The 21,495-nt window shown below is 39.3% G+C and overlaps 1 protein-coding gene across 5 annotated transcripts in view; it reads right to left on the minus strand.

Annotated features, from left to right (window-relative positions):
• NKAIN2 (sodium/potassium transporting ATPase interacting 2) overlaps positions 1–21,495 on the minus strand; it is a 953,766-nt gene that overhangs the window by 929,990 nt on the left and 2,281 nt on the right. Inside the window, exon 1 of one of the 5 annotated variants that reach the window (XM_072765071.1) lies at positions 15,950–16,219. The exons of the other annotated variants lie outside the window; for them this stretch is intronic. The gene's annotated coding sequence lies outside the window, so the exon portion shown is untranslated. Of the gene's footprint in view, positions 1–15,949; positions 16,220–21,495 lie in introns of those variants that run through there. 5 annotated transcript variants of the gene reach the window in all.

A 21,495-nucleotide genomic window follows, 5' to 3' on the forward strand; every position in this document is an offset into this window, starting at 1 on the left:
CAATTAACATGCAGTTATTGGATCTACTGGGCAACCTGGTCATTCTGACTGGCTGGTACTAACTTCACTTATAACCAAATCTATCAAAATAGTTTAATTTTATTGTCTGTTGCTTTTCTTTTAATAATCTGGTACATTCTTAAGTGAGAAATGTTCCAGAAAAAGCCTAAATTAAGCAAATGAATAAAAGCTGCAAAGTTATCCGAGTTGTTCTGGAGCAAAGTCGACATCTGGGACAGGAAATCCGTTTGTTCAATTTGCAGGATCTCTTGCCAAGATTATTAACACTCCTCAACACCAAGCATCTAACCAGTTCTATTCAAAACAACATTTAGGGGATTCTCAACTGGTTGTATTTTTATCCTTCACATTTCTCCTGGCCAATTTAGAGGCAAAAGCTGACAAATCTCTCCTTCCCTTGCGGTCTTTCGTTGTGGATCTGTTGATACCGAGAGTGGCCGTGCTGAGATGTCTTCTCTCAGCGCTGTGATCCTTCTTTTCAGGCCGAAGACACCATATAATGGGATCACCCCACTAAATCCACGCATTTCAGGGGATACTGAATGTTCTCCTAGAGCACTAAAAGCAGTCATCTATTTTTAAATGCAGAAATTAATGTCATACAAAATAGTGTCTATCGGCAAACCACAGCAGTTCTTAATCACTTTTAATCTAAATCTTCCAGAAAAGTGCTTTGACTGATTTGAGTTACCATTTTAATGGTACTTATTCCATCTCTTGAAATGAGATGGGCTGCTGTTTGAAAACACGTATCATTCTGAATGCTGCGGGAGCATTTCTGTCATTGTTTTTAAAGCAAAGGAAACTGTTAAACACACACAGTGGGAGATTTTGATAGATGGCAAGATAAGGTATTTTCACTTGACCAAAGTCACTGAATTATACAACAAACTCAGTGTAAGTGATTTTCAAAACAAATTCAACGTGAAATTTTGCTCTAGGGCAGTAGAATATGCCCATTTTAACCCACCCTGAATACACTAATCATCTCTGAAATGGTATGTGGAAAAAAAAAAGATTATCCATTGTTAACAATGAGAATGGTATGCAATAGCTGGCAGATTCGAAGCGGGGTGATTCAGCATTCTTTCAGGGTTAGGATATTACACTGGACCTATTTTTGTGTCAAAATAGGTGCCAATATGATGGTGTGCCTTGAAAACAGAATTTTAGAGAACGCTTATCAATAAACTAGTATCCATAATCCACTCTAAGCTAGAAACGCTTTTTTGAATATAATTGCTCTTCCCAGATAATAGTTGCCCATCTCTTTAAAACTCAGTTTTGTTTTGCATTAATGACTGGAAATCTTTCAAAAAGTACATCATGTACTTCCCTGATTTCTGAAACAGAGAATACTGAACCCAACTTTTCATTCAGGCAGAAAAGAAGAAAGGCAGCCAGCCTGCTGTCCCGACTCCAAATCAGGAGATCTAGTCCTGAAACTCAAACCCTTCACTTGCTAACTGGGTTATGGGACAGCAACCTTTAACCTTTACGCTACTTCGAGCTCCTAATAATAATGCCCTTCAAAACCAAGTCAGGTGAATAGAGACTGAGTGCACCCTCCCTCCAAAATGTCCCCAAACAGCTACACTTTTTAATTCTTGTACTTGCTGGACTTATCCTCTGTCCCTTTAGGACGTTGCTATCTAATTAATTTTTCTTGCCATCAGTACACCTACCACAAAGCTCTTTCACCTGGCCCTTCAAATGGTCTGCTGTGGTTTACATCACATCATCGTGCTCATGTATGTACGTTTCGATCTAAGAAGAGACAATCCTAGCAAAGGCCTGGGTTCACACTTACTTGTAGGGAGCATGGGCTTTAATGACCATGAAAGGCCCCCAATCTGGTCTCAGCCCGTACTTTCTAATTAGGTTCTTTCCAGCTCATCTTTTAACTCAGGCAAGAGACTCCACAGGCAAAGCATCCTGTGATGGGAACGGAAACTACCCACTCAAGCAACAGGGATTGCCCCAAGGCAACGACCTGACTCCCCTTGACTGACCCCAAGACAATGAGCGACCCGACCTTTACTGCCAGCTTCAAGCACCTGCTGACTTTTGTGGCACATTTCCTTACATGATCCTACAAGTATTTTCAGCACTTTGGAGATGTTACTCTGCTGTCTTCCCACTGCTAGCCTTGCTGAAATACCTTCCTTTTCACACCCCCCCCCCCAAACTATCATCTCTCTGCCTTGGGATTTTGTCAGTGGCAAGTGGCCACACCTGGTCTGTTTGGGAGCCCTAGGGCCAGGGGCCTTGCACTCTTGGGCCTCAGTTACAACCCTGAACTGCCTGGATGCTCAGAGGCCTCTGAGGGCCTTTTCAGGATCCTAACTACGCACTGTATTACTATATAGATTTACGAATATCGAAAAGGTCAAAAGTGCTTCCTAAATGTAAAAATAAGTACTTTCAGCTTTGTACAGAAAATTCTATCAGTAACAGAGAAATTGTCAAAGGTCATGCAGTTAATGGCAAATCCAGAACTAAACCCCAAGGATCCTACCTCCCAGTTCAGCATTTTTTAACTCCTTGAAATAGTCTACATATTTTGCCTTCTTTTCCTCACTACTACTTTCTCCCTAAATCCCTCATGTTGATTTTCCCCATTCTAATTAAATGACTTTGTCAAAAATTCCCTGAGTTTTGAACCCAAATGCTTGCCCAACCCTCCTCCTAGGTTTTTGTCTTCAGGGTTTTTTCCCCTTCCGGGTACTTCTCTCTGCCCTCACTGTCATCCTTCAATGACACATGACCTGTCCTTGTCCAGCTACTCCAAGTTCGCCTTTTCTTTTTCTTCAGCAATTCCTCTTCCCCTTCTCATCCCATTGGTGGCATTTCTGAAAACACGTCCCCAGCCCTTGTCTTGCTTCATTGGTCAGAAAAGAGTCAAGTCTCAGTTAACCTCTAAATAAATTCTGCAACTGCCTTGTAGACTTTTCCATCATTCTACTTCTGTCACTTCAAGTGCAAAACAATTCAAAACAAGCTCCTATTCATTTTCATTTCAAGGGTTCCCTCTCCTAACTTGATAACCTTCCAACAGTGATTCCCCAAACCCAGAGAATTTTAACCCTGTACCCTCTCAACTACCTCCGCAATTACTTTTTTCTTTAAAAAAAAAAAAAAGACTATTTATTTATTCATTAGAGACACACAGAGAGAGGCAGAGACACAGGCAGAGGGAGATGCAGGCTCCATGCAGGTAACCTGATGCAGGACTCGATCCCAGGACCCCGGGAACACGCCCTGGGCTGAAGGCAGACACTCAACCACTGAGCCACCCAAGGGTCCTTCAGCAATTACTTTTTTAAAGATCCTCTGATAACAGTTTTTTACCCTCTATCTTTGCTCTTTCCACATGATAGAAGCCAGCACCAAGTTTCCATTTCTTCATTTCTGAACTGAAGATATTGTTGTAGCAACAATACTTTGTTATATCAAAAGTACTTTATAAAGAAAACAGGTTCTGGTGCTTGTTATCCACATTTTTGATGTAGCTACTAGCCTAAGCTCTCATTATCTTAAATCCAGATATTTCCTATTACAGGAGCCTTCTTGTCTGGAGCCTTCCCGCATGTGAATTGGTACTATATTTTCTATCTCTATTGCCTTAAATGTTGCTCTGAACATGCCATTACATAATAAAGAAACTATCCTGGCTGTATGTCACTTATCCCATAAAATTTTGAATCCTCTGTCAGATTTCAAAACTCTTCATAATGACAAAAGTTACATTTATTGAGTGTTTAGCAGGTCTCCATGACTAGTCTAAGCATTTTACATGTATAAATTATTTTAACCTTTCCAACTGCTCTATAAAGTAATACGATTATCATCCTCGTTGTACAGATTAAAAAAGTAAGGCCCAGAGAGCTTATTTGGGCAAGGTAACAAAAACTATAGAGTCATCATTTGAGAATTTGATTCCAGCAGCTAAGCTCTTAAAAACTACATTGTATTTTAAAATCTGTAATCTTAACCAACTCTATCCGTCCATAACCCCCACTACGTCCACATCAATACATCAATACATCAACCTAAGTGGGAGAGAGGTGTCTCAGATCTACGCAGCCTCACACTTCCCTTTTTAACTCTGCTGGTAACTCCTCTAAACTTTATCCATGCTTCAACACTCAACTAGACTTACCACACCAATGAATCTTCCCTAAGATAGTCTGTTCGTTCTGGAATTGCTAACCAGACGGAAAGCTTCATAGCATCATCTTCTCTCCTTAGATTTGGGTTCAGGACATGCTACCCCAAATATGGCACCTTGGCATATTCAATAATTTAGGCTGAAAGAATTTGAGAAAATGGCAGAAACAGAGTCATTCCTACCTTCCTCTCTCTCTTCTCCCCTGAAACAGGTCAGAAAACCCTCACCTGATGCTTCCCCAAGACTTCCCAGTTTACTACACTTACCTCATACTCAACCCATCATATTTTTACATGACTGTCCACCCTTCATCAAATTTCGCATAAACATACTCAGGTCTAACTCTGTCTTTGAGGCTTTGTTTCCTAATGAAGACTCCTGTGTTGTGTAAAATGTGTATTTAATTAATTTGTAGGCTTTTTCTCCTGTTAATCTGTCTTTGGCAGTTTAACCTTCAGACCCAGGTAGGGTCCCTGAAGGGTGTAGGAAAACTTTTTCCTCCCCTATTCTATAATACCAAGCTCTGTAGAAGTCCCATTGTATGTAATTAATCAATATTTATTGACCAACTGATTTCTCATCTCCAAAATGTGTAACTCCAATGGCAAAAGTTAAAGAATAGCAAAGAGAGAATTAGGCCTTCAGAAGTGCTCAAAGCTAGAAAGAAGAGATCAGGACACAACAGAGGCATAAAAATGAGTTGCTAGAAGCCTGGGAGTAATTTTTTTCACAGCTCTCCCCCTTGCAAAGAATTATAACATTTGTGTAAATCACTTGCCTGGATATGGTAAATTATCTCATTAAATGTGGTAACGGGGCAAATTAATACTTCCCAAGCAATATTTTTTTTAATTCCATATAAGGATCTGAGTCCATTTATCTTGAGTATTTTATTTCAATCATGTATTTTTCACTCTTAAAAAAAAAAAGATCATCGACATAAGAAAGGCAGAAAAGGAAAAGTATTCAAATTCAATTAACTCCGCATAATAACTGAGTTCTGTTTTCTCTAGTATTCAGCCCTTTTACTCTTACCAGCTTTATGAAAAATATTTAGAATCTTAATCAGATTCTAAAATCAGTTAATCCATACACATACACACACACACACACACACACACATATATATATACACATATATATACACACACGCGCATGCATATATGCAAGGGTAAAACAGACCTCGTAAGGAAACAATATTTTAACTTGATGGGTCCCTAATCCTCACACAACCCCACCCCTGGCCCCAGCTCTGCCTCTGTCTGTCGCTTTCCACACACCCACAGTAGGCCCAAGCTATAAGCCTCTCTTACAGTATGGAGAAAAATAACGGGCTTTTGTTCCCCAATGGAATTTTCACTCACATAGACTGCTAATAGTGCTGGGTGTGTGAGGTAATGGTACAGGGTCTCTATCTATATATACTCTGCAGCTGCACAGCTTTGTGATTTCCAGCTCTCTGAGTATAATGCAAAGTCAAATGCCAGATCAAAAAATAAATTTTAGAGCCAGCATGATCAAATCAAGGGACAATGATTTCCCTTTGCACCATCCATCTGAGCAGCATCTTACATCAACATTAGTACTATCAGCACCTGGCCTGAACCAGCTGCTCTCATCTTCCCAGCTAAAAATATGATGCCTGATCTAAAAAAGGGAGGGACAATATGAAGGAGCCATGTTTCATTAAAGTGTTGTTTCAATTTCTCAATGAAAAGAAAAACTGGTGACATCTACCTATGATAACAGTATTGTCTACAGAAATGCTTCACTCCCACCCTTTCAGGTCAGTGTTCCTTATTTGCTTTGGAAGTGTTAATATATATAATGATCCAGTGATATGTGATTGGCTGGCATGTACTATTGCTCATTAAAAACGGAAGCAATGGCCCAAAAAATTCCTGAGCACTGTTGTTGGTGTGTAAACCATCAGCTACATTTTTTTTTCTTTGGCTGCTTTCTTTTTGAGGCCAAACCATTGAGAAACAGCTAGAATGTTTTTCCCTCTATGGCTTATGATATATTCATTCTAAGTGCATCTTGAGTGAAGCCTAAAGGTGAAATTTTAATTTGACATGTATTATTTAAGTCTCTTACAGATGAATGGGTATAATATTCGAACTTTTAAAAATGATGTAGGTAACATCACCCTATCGGCTTAAGACAACACAAAAATTGTTGAGGGGATACTGCCACATAGCAAAGGGGTAGTAACAATATCCCAATTAATTTCAAAGCAAGTACCAATTTTTTTTTTAATTTTTTAAAAATCCAATTCAGCTATAAGATGCATAAATAAATCTACCTCTGGTCAAGAGAGGTGATTCACACTCATGCTCTACTCAATGGCTGTCATGGAGAGATTCTGGTTTGGCATGGCCCCCTGAATGCTGGCGTGATTTATTCAGCTGCAAAGCATGTAGATGGTCAACATGGGAAGATGGAGGGAACATCTATGTCCCACGGTGCTTATTTAGCTGTTGTCACATAAATGAGAAATGCTCTACAAACGTGTGTCTGATCAAGACAACTCAGAATACAGACAGCTTATTCTTAAAATTTCAACAGAAATTAAAAGTTCTTTCTATCCCTTTTATTTCACTGTGTAGAAATAAGCTTTTATAAAAAAAAATTTTTGCACAAAACTTCATTTACTAGTATCTGCAGAGAAATACTGAGTTGATTTCAGCTACCTATGATTAATTACTCAATTGCTAGATATCCACAGACCCATGTGTCTTTTGTGTTGGCCACATCTTTTTTGTGCTTCTTTTAAGACTCTCTGCTTAGTCCAGTGGGTGGCCCATAATAGATATTTAATAAAATGTTTTGAAGGTTTTTGCTTTTGGTTTTGTTGTTGTTGTTGTTTGGGGGGGGGGGGGGCGGGGGATACAGCACTGCTCTCAGCATATTAGGCATATAAAAACAGTAATGAGAAATTAACTCCAGACTATTCAGGACTTAAATGTGACACCCCAGTTAGAGAATCTTACATTTAGAAAATACATAGAATCTTTTATCTACTTTTTTTTTTTCCCAAAAGAAGATATATTTAAGTGTCAGGTAATCATCTAAAATCCTATTAGACTATTCTTTCTCTTTCTGCTCTTCAGACAAAGTACTATTTGAGCTTAAAAAAATAAGGCATAACGTCAATGAGCAAACTGTTTCGTTTCAATCAGTAGTGTTGGTCATGCCTTCCAGCTTTCCATTGTGCACTCATATTCTAGTCCAAGAGTTAATCTGGGGGCTGGCACAGATTTCTCCACTTTAAAGCTAACTCACTGGTGTCCCTTTAATGTCTCTACTGGAAGTACACCCTGAATAATTACCCCGCTGGTATGGAGCATCTCTGAAGGCATGTCCAGAACACAGCTTTCCATTGCATTGCTTTAATTGAGTGCTGTTCTTCTTCGTTTCCACTTTTCTTTAAATTAGCAAGTAAGACTGGGAATCCTCCAGACTCAGCTCAGTCTGTATTTTCTAATTAGATGATTGGAAAACTTTAATTAATAAGATGACCCCGGCATAAAAATCAGGTCATACTGTTAAGCACTTATAGCTTACAAATTTTAGCAAGCGCTGACTTTTTTGCAAATCAGCCAACTTTGTTAGTTCTCAACAATCCTTTAATTAGGCTAGACAGGAAGTAGCATGCACTAATGTGTGTCCTGGCTGAATTCCAGTGGGGATAATTGCAATCCGCCTACCTATACTTGCACTGGTTCCATCCAAATACAGTAGTCTTCTCCATTCTCTGTCTCTGCATTGAGCTTCATGAAGGTTCCTGCTTTTCACTCCATGCCCTGAGGACATCCAGTTAACAAGACCTGCTGAAAACCTAGCACATCCAGAAGAACAATGTGCTAAGAAGAGCAGAGTGTATTCTAAGAAAACCCACTTCCCTCTTCTTCCATACATCCACCACACCTAAGTCAATTCCTCTGAACAGTATCATTTTTATTCTCCCCTTTGCTCCCACCATGTACCCACTGCACTCATTACACACACGCACACACACACACGCCACACACCTAAACTTTCAGAGGACCCAGTTACATCTTTAGAAGCTTGCACATAAGAGCAATTGAGAAAGCATCATATGCATCTTGGTTCTAAGTTTATTAAGGTATTCGTGTTGGTTTTATTCTTGCCTCTATTACTGCTATCTTGTCCTGTACCATATTAAAGAAAAACTGCATGAGATGACATATTAATTTAGCTCTCTACAAATATGAAGATGGAAAAGTACCTTCTAGTCTGGATCTCCCAGAAAAAGCCAATTTTCTAAATGCAAGATTTAATCACAAAATCTTCAAGCTAAAAGGACCTTGAAGAAGTCATGTAATTTACTCTCCTACCCCCAGGCATGCAAATCAGAGTCCACCAAAAGACTGAGGTACCAAAAGAAATCAACTTGGGCCAAGAGGAATTATATAGTCTAAGATAGGATAATTTAAAAGATTAATCTCTGCTGTCTTCCCATACTTTTTTAAGCAATAACTGGGCCTTCTAGTGAATCAGGATATCAAATATTAAAATGCTGTTGAATATTCTTGGGTTTGGGGGAATCACCTAAGGAATATTAATAGCTTAAGTATTTTTTTTTTAATTTAAGTTCCTGAACGGCACGGGTTATAATTTATGTGGGTGTGTCTGTGCATTTCCATAAGAGTAGGGAACGTTTCCAAATTCTTTAGAGCCTTAAAAAAGGTTTACTTTTTAATTTACAGTCATAGTAACTCTTACCCAAATCTTTTATTAAATTAAAAACTTACAATCTGACCCAAAATTTCATGTCTCACTCTTCATATAAACGATTACATGTCTATCTCTTCATTAATACGTATTCTGTACCTGAAATCTTTCTTAATTAAGACATTTCGTGAAGAACTATATACTACGTGCATATTTTAGCAGGCTATCAGAGTTGGGAGAGGACAAATGCAAAGTGTCAAATATTCATGGACAGTCCTTACAGGCACCAAAGAAAAGATGACATTCACTCACTCTTAGATAACATCCACCTGGTACAAACTGAAAGGAGCAAGACAGCCAAGAAGGCAAAGGCTTGGCTGAGCACATAATTGACCATAAAAAGCAGCTTTCAAATGAATCTACAATCGACACTGCCTCACCAGTTGCTATTCCCACAAATGCTAACTCAGTGTATATCTCTACCTAGCTCCCGGTTCCTACTGTATGTCTCCCAGTCCCTAACACACATCTCAACCTACCTCCCAATCTCCTTTATCTCTCCTCTTGCTTCTCTGCATGCCTCCAAAGCTGCTCACCCACTGGCCTGCTCTCATGTGATACCTACTTAGAAACAAGAAAAATCATCTAGAAAGTTTCCAAAGTGTCTAGATGAATAGGCTGCTTCCCTGAGGGTCAAGGGGCTGGGGAAGGGAGTGCTGGTGTTGACTTTTAATAGAGCCCCCAGTGACTGTGACCCACGGCCATGGTGCACAGGGCAAGACCAACACAGGTATACAATGGCCAAGCTCAAAGCTTCTCTTCCCTTCACCCATATTTCCACTGTTCTCTGGACAATTCCAAATTTCATCAGTATGAAGAAAACCTGCTGTTATTGTTAAGTGTGCTTTCTAGGGCTTTGCTCTAGCTCAGTGGATCTCAGCAAGAGGGCTATATTGTAATTTGGCACCGTCTAAAGACATTTTTGGTTGTCACAACCTGGGGTATGCTACTGGCATCCAATGTGTAGAGACCAGGGATGCTGCTAAACGTCATGCGATGCACAGGACAGCCCCACATGACAAAGAAGTATCCAGTCCCAAATGACAATACTGCTGAAGCTGAGACAGTACCTTACCTGAGACCTACTGTTCCCTTCCTTCATCTTTCTACTCACATACTCTTTAAACATTTCCATTCCTCCTAATTCTTCCTCCTGACCCCCACTCACCATCCTTCTTTTCCAGCTCCAATTGCCAGATCAAACCATACTCTCCCCAAATTCTCACAATTACCTCCAATCCCTGCAACGCTCTTGTTCTTTCCTGACTGTGTTCCTCTCCGTCCCTAACTGTTGACCATCTTTAATAAAGCCAAAATGTACAGTGATGGTTCTTCTCACAGCTGGGCCTCATGGTCTCTCTTCTTTCTCAGCAACTAGACCCTCCACCAACTTGGTGGCCAATCAAGGGGCTCCGCATGCCCCAGGCAGCGCTCCTCTCCAAGACCTAAACTCCTCTGTGTATTGTCTCACCATACCACTAACTAACACAACCACCTTTCCTGTCATCCCCCTTCTGCTGAACTCGCCTCCTATCCTCGAACATCTGCATGGTTCTCTAGTTACCTAACTGCCCCTTTCATTCTGGCACCCTATTCATGGCCACCAGTCCTACATTTTATTTCAAGACAACCAAAGCCTCAGTTTTGTTCAATCAAAGACCAAGGAAACTTCCACTTTCTGCTTTTCCATTCCAGCTCTTAGAAAGTTGGGGAATGATGGAAAAGTAATGGGCTCCCCTACAAATGCATGCGACCCACTTTCAAATAAGGCCTCTGATGAAATTTAGCACTTATTTAATTAATTTATCGCTGCTTTCCCTCACATTCCCCACAGAGCTTGCTCCAAACCTCAGGCTTTCACCCTCATGTCATGTTGCTTCTTATTCTACTATGAGGAATGGTGTCATTCACCTGGAAAGTTGACATCTGTAGAAATGCATATCCTATAAAGTTTAAACTCCCTCCAAAGGTGCTCTAGTCCATCTGCAAACTGCAGCCCTACCCATTTCATTCTCTGTTTCACCCCCCAACTCTTCCTACTTGCCAGTAAACTTGACTCTTCATTGTCCCCCACACACACTCTTTCATTCTCACCTTTGTTCTTCATTTATTTATTTATTTTTTTTTTTTTTTTTTTTTTTTTTTTTTTTTTTTTTTTTTTTTTTAGTGAGCTCTGTGTGGGGGGCCAATGCAGGGCTGGAACTCATGACCCTGAGATCAAGAGTTGCATGCCCAAACAACTGAGCCAGTCAGGCACCCCCTACCATTTCTTCCTTCTGGGATTCTCCTTTCTCCAGTTTTTAGTTGTAGAAGTCCACCTATCATATACCAGCATGATGAGCCTAGAAAGACATAAGTGATTACCTCCCCCAAGTCCCCTTATTACTTCACTCTTACTTTTCTTACAGTTCTTATTATTCCATATCATTCTGTAGGTATCCAAGCATATTACTTAACCTCCTAGATAAAGGCCTAGTTTGCTTACACTATCCAACTCAACTCTGCATCTTTTACCTTCCATAACACTCACACAAAGGCACTCACAAAGAGCCTATATTATCTTTACAATATATTTTAAATAATGCATGTCAAATATATTTATAGAATCTCTGAAAATGTCTTGCAAATTCAAAGTAACTGAATTAAATCTGTCAATAAATAGAATATCTTGATGAAATGTTAGACGAAAAAAAAAAGAAACGGAAAAATTTATCAGCAGGTTTCACCCCAATTTCATGTATCGGGTTGAGACATTTGTGAACCCCCACAAATTATATGGGTATTTTTCTGATGAGAAAGTTCGTAACTTTTAGCAGATTCTCAAAAGAGCCCATCAGGCATTTAAAAAAAAAAAAAAGTCAAAAAGTACTGCTCTGGAGATGTGAACTATAAAGACAGGATTCACTTCATTATTTACATTCTGACCTAAGAGAGCCTTTAAATAATGTTCTATCAGTCACGGTAAGTAAAGCTAGATAATACAAATTTGAAAGATATGAATTCACAGTTTTCAAAGATGGCCCAGTTTACATCAACATTTACTTTTCACCAACACTGATCTTATTTATAGTAGCTTGAAATGTGATCTTCGGTTCATGACAGAGAACAGCAGAGCATTTTTAAGTGCTACCACATTAAGCAAGTACTATGGCTTCGTGAATAAATAAATAAGGATCATGTTGCAACCTAAACTGATCTTCAATTATTACAAACACTAAATATTAGATCAACCCATGACAGAAACACAGCTTGACGTTCCTTTCAGCTAGACCATACCCTAACTGCCAAAAGGACAGAAACATACACTTAAGTTACTCAGCACATGTCAGTATGCTATTCATGGGTGGACATTTCATAAATCCTTCTTGATGAAGCTGATTTAGTAGTTACTTCATTTCCTCCCACTGTTCATTCATTTATTTTGAAACATTAACTGGAACACAGCAGTGCAGGCTAGTAATCAACTCTAGGTTGATTCCTGGAGTTGCACTGGGTCTTCTTCTCCCAAGACCCAAGGGCAGGGCCCCAGGCATAGGTGGTTCTCCACCTCGGACAATCTGACAATCATGGGTCCAACTACTGCTGCACTCAAACTACATCAGAAAGACTTTCAGGGAGATGTATTTTTGTAAAAGAAAGCTATTTTTATGTCACAGAATTAACTTTTCAGCCAAAAAGTTAACGCCCCTCCTGTAAACTGGGATCACTGCCTCTGACTCAACAATTTTGCTAATACTCCTCATCCATGTATTACTATTAAAGTTCAACATGTGACATTTTTATTCACATTATGAAAGATTAAATTTTAAAATAAGCCTATATTCAACAGAACTATTTTGCATGTCAAGTCTGCCTTACTGGTATACAAATCTCAAAAAAAAAAAAAATACATTGGGTTTAATTTCTCCCTACTTATAGGAAAAGCTAACATTTCAGGCTGCTGTGGTACTTAATATAACCCTGGAGTCAAAGTAAGTGCAATCACGTAGCAATCATCACTATCTCATTCCTGTGAAAAGAAAGTGAAAACCAACAGGTTTCCCTTAAGAATTAAAGTAAGAGAGGCATATAATTAAAGGTCACTAAACACTGTTATTACAAGATTTACATTTACTAAACGTAAATTGAACTTATGCCACTTGCCTGGTTTCTAGGACAGCTTTTTTTGAACAGCAACAAATCTACTCCAAGACAGTCTATAAAATGGTAAAATGGGAGAGCAGTGTCCCCTATAAGAGCCTGTGGAATTTCCCAAGAACATTATAGATAAAACCAGAAATATGTTCCCGAGAAAACTCATTAGTGAATTCGCAGTCATCTTCACAGGCTTTAAAAATGCATATATCATTTTAAGTAGAGAAGTATTACTTGCCTTTTAACTGCTAGACATTCAGGATCCAGCCAGCTCTCCCCTACATCTCTCTACTTCCCCAGCCCCATCCTTTAGAAGAAAGAAGAAAACTTTCAATACCAAGCCAAAAGAAAAGTAAAACTCAGGTTCATAAATGCTATTGAAGAGCCATAATTTAACTAACATCCTCTGACTGAATAAAATGGAGCTACATTTTATGAAAGATGGGCAAAAATTAAACTTCATTAATCCTTTATTGATAAGGGTAAGAAATACATAACCCTAGACACAGCTCCAATATTGTAGAGAATCACCAAGTTTGAGCAAGCTTTATTTTTTAAAATCCTCTTATTTACTTAAGTAATATCTACACCCAATGCGGGACTCGAACTCACACCCTGAGATCAAGAGTCCTGTGCTGTTCCGACTGAGCCAGCCAGTCGGAACTGGCTTATTTAACTGTATTTAACGCCAAGCAAAGCTTTATTTAAAAAGGCAGAAGGGGGGTGGGGGGAAGACCCAGAGCTCTTTATATACCACTTGTGCATTATCAAACCCACAGATGCTTCTAAAGTCTTCAAATATGTAGCTCACTCACTGCTCCCAATAACTGGCATTAAACACATCCCCAGATCCTGATCTCACCTCTGCAGCTCAGAGAAATCAAATGGAACAAATGGGCAGCACCTGGATTCATCAACTCATATAGGTCAGCTATTCCCTAAATTTACAGATTGAGAAAGATCAGGATCTCCGCATCCACAGGATGAATCATGACCCCCAGGAGCAAGCTGCCTCCCACCACCTGCAGGTGCCATAACAAAGGAAGTACTCAATGCCAAGGCAAGTCAACAGAGCCCTTCGCCAGGGGCCCATGAACACGGAAGCACGCAGGCTGTAATGGTCTCCATGGGGCCTGTAAAAGTCTTCCCCACGTTTTGTTTCCTAGTGACATCAGAGACTGTCCTTTACAAAAAAGAAAAATAATAATAATAATAATAATAATAATAATAATAGTCTAGGAGATCTGCCTTGTATATCCCCAGGCCTAGAAGCCCACACAGAGGAGTCTCAGATGAATCCCCGACCACTGAACCTTGTAGACATAACACTGACCCATCTATCATCTGACTCATGGCTGTCAGTTAAAACATTTGAAACACCTCCTTATTCTGTTGTGTAGTTAGCATCATACACATGCGTACAAAGACTTCTGTTAGCAGAAGAGATCTGATTCCTCCATTCCCATCTAAGACCCATTTGTTTCCAAAGAACACAACATTGTTAGGGCTTTTAAATGTGTTACTGTTTTAGAGTGTGTGCACTGATTAGGAAACAAAAGTCAGTACAAGAACTCCTTACCACCAGCCCTGCAAAGACAGACATTTAGGGGCCGATGCTGGCAAGGCAGGCTTGGTTTCAGATGTAGGATACAGGCCCTGCTCCTCACCCATGACTTTAAAAAAAAAATTCTTCCGCAGATGCCCTCCCTCAGGTGTTCTAAATTTCCAAATATCTTCGGAAGCCTATTGCAACATCCCTCGGTCTTTGTAACACCAGTAATGAGACCTGACTGAATTTCAAGGTTAAGGGGTGTGATTTTAGTGGCTGAGACATCATTTCACGAAACTCAAGGAAATACATGAAAAACTGGCCAAGTGTGTGAAAACGAGGTCCCCTTCATTGATTTTAATTACGTGATGGTAATATTTGATATTCTTAGACATCTTTATGTATTGCTATTTGCTAAATACCTCTTTAGTAGCTTAAGAGTGTCCATATTGAATTTTCGGCCCTTCAATATTGTTTAGATAATAATTTAATATTATTAACTTTGGACGGCACCATTAGCCAAGAGTAATAATTCGCTAAAAAGTGTTACTGAGAATGCTGGTTCCATGGAAGATTAATAGGGGCTCTCAGGAAAAGAGGTCCTTGGTTGGCTGCAAGCACTTTTTAAGTATTTGTGGAGTTAAATGGAATTAAGCAGCAGTTTCTCTGGTGTAGGACTTCTAGGGGCCAGTAGGATGTATTGTGACCCTTCGGGGACAGGAGAGAGGCTGAAAAGCCTGTAGCATCCCACAACTTATTTAACCTCAGAGCTCCTGTACTACAGGGCATTTTGCAGAACTCGTGTCCATGGAACACAGCTTTAAAATACCAGTCCAGAAATGAACTAGGGGTGGTGGAAGGGGAGGTTGGTGGGGTTGGGGGTGACTGGGTGATGGGCACTGAGGGGGGGCACTTGATGGGATGAGCACTGAATGTTATTCTATATGTTGGCAAATTGAACCCAACAAAAAATAAATTTATAAAAAAATTAAAAATAATGAAAAATTAAAAGAAATACCAGTCCAAAGAAGGACTGTACTGACCGATTTGTAAAATGCAATCCTTAATGAACACTTCAAGTAGGTGTATTAGACACCAAAGCATAACACTTGACCTATTTCACCTACCTGCACCCAGGGGTATCATCCTATGTACACAGTCCCCCAAAATGACAGGTGGGTGAAGAAAAAAACTGTTCCTACAAGAAATTAGTTGTTACAACTAAAGTCATTGTCCAAGTGATATACAAACAGCCCATACCCACCCCTCCTGTGACTGGATAAGCAGTTCTGGAAGATTAAACTATTCATACTTACAAAGGTTGTCTAGATATCACAAGTCTGGGAAGCTCCTTTTACATCCGGGAAGCTCTTCAATACATAAACTTTGAGCCCATTTTCTCCCCAGATGCTCCTAAGCATCTTGTAGGGGAAACGGATGAGGAATTATTTGCCTCTCTTTTTTAAGTGATGAAATGACAATCAGTCACTTAGTTGGGCAGACAGTGTGTAGAAAAATCTGCCCTCTGGCTTAGTTGAGTGCTTTCTCAGCATAGCCCCACCTCTCCCTCTGTCCCCCACGGTTGTGCTTGGCAGTGAGAAGCTATTCCAGAAATTCATAGTGAGGGGCTAGGCTAGCAAAGAGAGACAGCTGAAGGAACCAATTCGGCTCCAGCATGACAGGCAAGGAGCAAACCCACTAGAAGCACAGAATCACTTGCACATGGCCTGCGTCTCTATTCGCTGCAAAGACTCAAGTGCTGGAGAAAGACCTTCCATTCCCCTTATTTAAACTTCTGAATAAGACTAAGCTAAAGTCCTAAATAGACACAGTTGGTCCTGAAGGAGTTTGTGTTCGCATAAATAAAAGGCCAAAGGAAGAATGAGCTAATTTTCTACTTACGTTGAAAATTTTCAAAAACAAGGTTCACGTATTTGGGTAACACCCTAACTGAAGACATTATTCTTTGGGCCAGTGGTTCTCAAAGTGTGGTCCCTAACCAGTGGCATCCGTGTCCCCCCCTTTTGCTCACTGGAAGAGCAAATTCCAGGTCCAGGACCTCGCTGAGACCTACTGAATCAGAAGCCCTGGGGTCCGTTGATTTGTGTGGGGAGCACCCTGCAAGTGATTCCGATGCACTGTCAAGACCCAGAAGTGCTCTAGAATACTCAATGCACATTTCAAAAAACCTATTACTCGAAGTCATCCCCAACCACAATAATTTTAACTAATATTCTTAGCAATAACTCACCCTGATGGATTTAGGACTGGGACATATTAAAAAAAAAAAAAACAAGAGGCAAATAATAACATCACGCTGCATAAGCAATTCATCAGAAATTGGCTTTAAAAAAATGGGAATTTGAGAAAAACAAATACATTCCGACTTCCCATAGAATCTTTCTAAAACATACATATCAAAGCGTGCAAGCCCATCCCATGTGCTGATTTCTCAATAAGTGGCCAGACACAGATAGTAGCTGTGACACTCCTCCCCACCCTTCAGCAATGACAGAAACACAATGTCATTATGAGGGATCACCTCTCCAAGGGAGAACTGCAAGTGTGTTTTGCAATATTAATGCACACTTGAAATCTAGTGGGAACAGCGAGGCAAGCTGTGTAGGGAAGAGTGTCTGCTTGTAGTGCACACCTCACCCACCAGCAGCCCCCCACTGTGGCACCCCTGGGTACCCCCAGGCCGGCCAGGTCTGGACAGAAGCCTGGCACCAACACCCCCCCACACCCCGAACCTGCTTAGTCTCGTGTTGATTTCTGGGCCCACGAGGAATCAGAAGGGAGATTTTGCCTTTGTGAGTCAAAGAAACATGAGCTACAACACTGTTTTATGACACATGGAAGGGATTCAGTGAAGCTCAGTCTGGCTTAGAGTGGGGCAGAGGGGGGGTGAGGGCAAGTTCTGTCACTCACTGAGAGAAGGACTTCAGAAAGTTGCTTAAACTTGCAGAGTCTCCACTTTCTCCCCTGTAAAGTGAGGATATTAGTATCTATTGCCCATCTCATAGGATTATTGGAATCGGTGAAAAAACATGATTAGCATTTAGCCCAGAACAAGCTTCCAGTAAATACTGACAGCTCTCATCATTATAAGTATTTTACAAAGCTAGATGTCTAAAGCACAATAAATTATAAAAGCACAAAATTTGTTTCTAAGTACAGACCAGAGTCAGTTTATTGTAACTTTTCAAGTAAAGTTTCTACAAGGATCAAAGTTAGCATGTGATCCGTGATTAATTCAAAAGGTAAAAATTATCAGAAGTCACCTTATTTCCATTCTGGGTGGAAAAAAAAAAAGAAAGAAAGTCTATAGATTCATCAGACTTACTGTTAGAAATATTTTTATTCATTAGACCCAGGGCCTGTTTTTTAAGCCTAAAAAGAAAAGCACTGCATTCAGGAAGATGAAGCAAGTAATTCCTTTAAATAGTAAGAACTTGCAAATTTAAATATACCTCAAATGGTAAAAAGAAAAGAAACCCAGTTTATAAATTTCATTTTCCACCTTAACATGTAGAAAGGAAAAAAAAAACATAATTTTACCTTATTTCTTTCCAATGTTTAAATATCCTTCATTTTCTTGGATTTGGTAGGAACAAAAGTTTCATACACTTTTGTTTTCATTCCATATGTAGAAATTATCTAAGTGTTAACACAAGATTTGTTTCTATCCTTCTTAGAGGGGCAAAAGGAACCTTAGATGTATTGTATCTTAATAGACCATGCATTTTATTATTTTGAAAATAAACAATAATCAAGTTTCTCTGGGGGGAAATGATGGCTAAAATTGGAAGAGTTCATGTAATCAGTGAAAAAATGGGCTAGAAAGGAAATAGAAATGTTTCTCATGCGTATGTTTGATTCCTGACAGTTGAGTGTGGTAAATCCTGGAAACAGAAAATTATCCATTATTAGCGATACTCGTTTCAAAACTACTTTTTGGAAAAATTACACTGAGCTGCTTGAAATTCCACCAAATAACATAACTGAAGTATATCCTTTGAAATTTTGGCCATTAGTTATATGTATATAAATACATACAATGCAACTGATGCCATAATTCTAATATTTTTATTTCCAGTATAAATCTAGGAGGGTTAAAATGTGCCTCTGTCTCAGATTTTATTTTTCTCAAGCCAGAATGCACAAAAAAAGCACCAGAACCAGAAATAAAGACTGATTTCAAGGGAGTCCCTGGCTGCCATTCTAAAATTCTTGATTGGGCAAGGAGAGAATTTGACCCCAAAATAAAGCAGGATCACAGGGAAAAGGAAGTGGCAATGCCTATTCACATTTCTGGGCCACTGCCCACTAATGGGACCCATGCCAGAAAGGAGTCTGGCATTTTGCACACGGCATGCTGCCCATCCAAGCCTCTACTGGAGAAAAGCAGGGGAAAAGCTCTGCACAGATTGGTTCTTTGAAACTTTGGGTATATGGAAAAAAAAAAAAAAAAAGGAGCTGTGCCACTTGGCTCGTGAACCAAGAAAGAGAGCTGGACAGGGGAAGGAGTTTCTGTATCTTCCTTGGTAAATGTTTAGAGCAGAGCAGTACTGAATTTACAATGAAAGGACAGGTCTAAAAAAATGTGTACACACACCCACAAGACAACGTTGGGATGCAAAAGGAGAAAACATTTGAAAAGAAGAAAGTTATTTTACAACTTAGCACACCCAGCATACTTTTGCACCGTAAGCCTCTGAAATACCATGTGAAAACTGTTAGTCTTCTCCATGAGTTTGACTGGGTCATGATCACAAGATTTTACTATCAGTGGCATAGGAAACTAAAATTTTAAATTGTCTGGGTAGGGAGGTTTTGTGGCAGGTAGATTTCTAAACTTCTGAAGGACTTTCAAACATGTCAAAAGGAAAATCGTAAGATTCCACGGGCAGTTTTCAAGTCACCTCACATCATGCTTTAATTACAAAAAAAAAAAAAAAAAGTCATGATACTTCATGTAACTATGAACACTGTACAAACATCACAGACATCACTGAAATACTCCATAATTATAACAAGATTGCTTTTATTTAGTCCATCTACACACTCATGGCTTTCTTTTCTAAAAAATGTGTCCCTCTGAAAATGCTTAGTAACTACCTGTGCAGTAGAAGGTAACTGGTCATTCTTGAGTAAGTTTCAAATGTGCTTTTTCGTGGGAACTAACACAATCCTTAGTTGCTCCTGCTCCAAGTGAGCAATATTTCAGAAAGCACATGGTAGGAATGGCACCTTCAAGCATTACTCTGGACATAAATCTCTACTTTCAAAAGTTTATGGCACATACACTATGTTCCATAGAAGAATCTGAGGCACACAAAAAGCGGGGGGGGGGGGGGCATGTTTAATTTTCTTACTTGAAAACAAAGCCTTCTTTTCAAACCAAAATAAGTTATGTTTTTTTCCACAGTATATCTAAGTGATTTTCACTGAGAATTATCTGAGTGATTTTTGCAATATTCAAATAAAGTACTGAGTCAACCAAGCACTGAAGAACAAAAAGCAAAAATAATAAAGTAAAACAACAGAGATGTCATCTCAAGCTGCTGAGTTGTAAATAAGAAGCTAGATTGGTCTTGTCCTGTGCCACTATATTCAACACTGCACATGCAGTGATGAGTTTTGTTACTATCTGAAATCTTCAGGTTCTGAGCATTAGGGACAGCAATGATAAAAAGAAAATTACCTTCTTGAGATTAAGAGCTTAAACTTTGGATCGTGCACATATAACAAATCTGTTCCCAGAGATCACACCCCTTTTTCATAGCAATCATCCTAAAATCTGAAGTTGGAATAACCATACATCTCAAAGATTTTAATTTATGATATACAGCAGCAGATACTTTTTCATAAGATGGAAGTTTTGTATTGGGTCTCTTTGGTATGAAATTCTGAATTCCTGTCTCATAAACTGACTTTTAAAAGAATGTATGTTTATCCACACTTGTAATCTGCCGAATGTTAAACTAAACGCACATTTAATATAATTAAAGCACATTTAATATAATTAAAGGCAAAGATGTCAAATCCTGACAGGTAAATTTTTCTGGAGCGTTTGTCTCTGTCCCTCACCTGTTAAAAGATCACACACTGCGTCTGCTCTGATAATAACCTGATGAATGAGGTTCTCATCGCCACTGTACCAACAGCTACCCCATCCTCCACAAAGGTCAGCTGCAAGCTGGCCTAAACATAACTATTCCTTTAAGTCTAATTAACACAGAGATACTCTACTTAGGGAATTGGAAATAAATGTTTCCAGAAACTTCAAGTTACTTAATAAAGGAATTTTACAAAGTTGCTGTCCTAGCCTACCTCTGGCTTCCATTCATTTTAATAGATCTAAGATTTATCAGTACAACATGCCCAAACGTCACAAAAACACACACTGAACACTCCAGAAGTAAACAAAAGTGGGTGAACCTCTGTGTCAATCAACGGTACCTGAGCCATAAGTTACTCTGGAAACACCCCTACGTATAAAAACCACTTCTACTCATAATAGCTGATAGATACAAAAAGTTTCTAAAGATCTATCAAGAGCAAAGGAAAACATATTCATCCCCCTATTTTATGTGTCTGTGTGCAGTGCTCTGCAATTATTAGTTTGCAAAGGAATTATTTTATTAAAATTAAATACTCTACTTCTAAGACGTAACAATTTCAGATCTCTGAGGTCCTTTAAATGTGATCATTTAGCCTTATCAAAGCAATGAATGTTCCTCGTCCTTTGTTTTTTGTTCTGCATCTGCATTAGCATGGCTGCTAATTATATTAGCCTGGTGGCACATAAAGTCGGAGTGGGAAAAAAAATCACATGATTGTTATAGAACGTCCTTAA

This window comes from Vulpes vulpes, chromosome 1, assembly GCF_048418805.1.
Source record: "Vulpes vulpes isolate BD-2025 chromosome 1, VulVul3, whole genome shotgun sequence".
NCBI classification, from domain to species: domain Eukaryota; kingdom Metazoa; phylum Chordata; class Mammalia; order Carnivora; family Canidae; genus Vulpes; species Vulpes vulpes.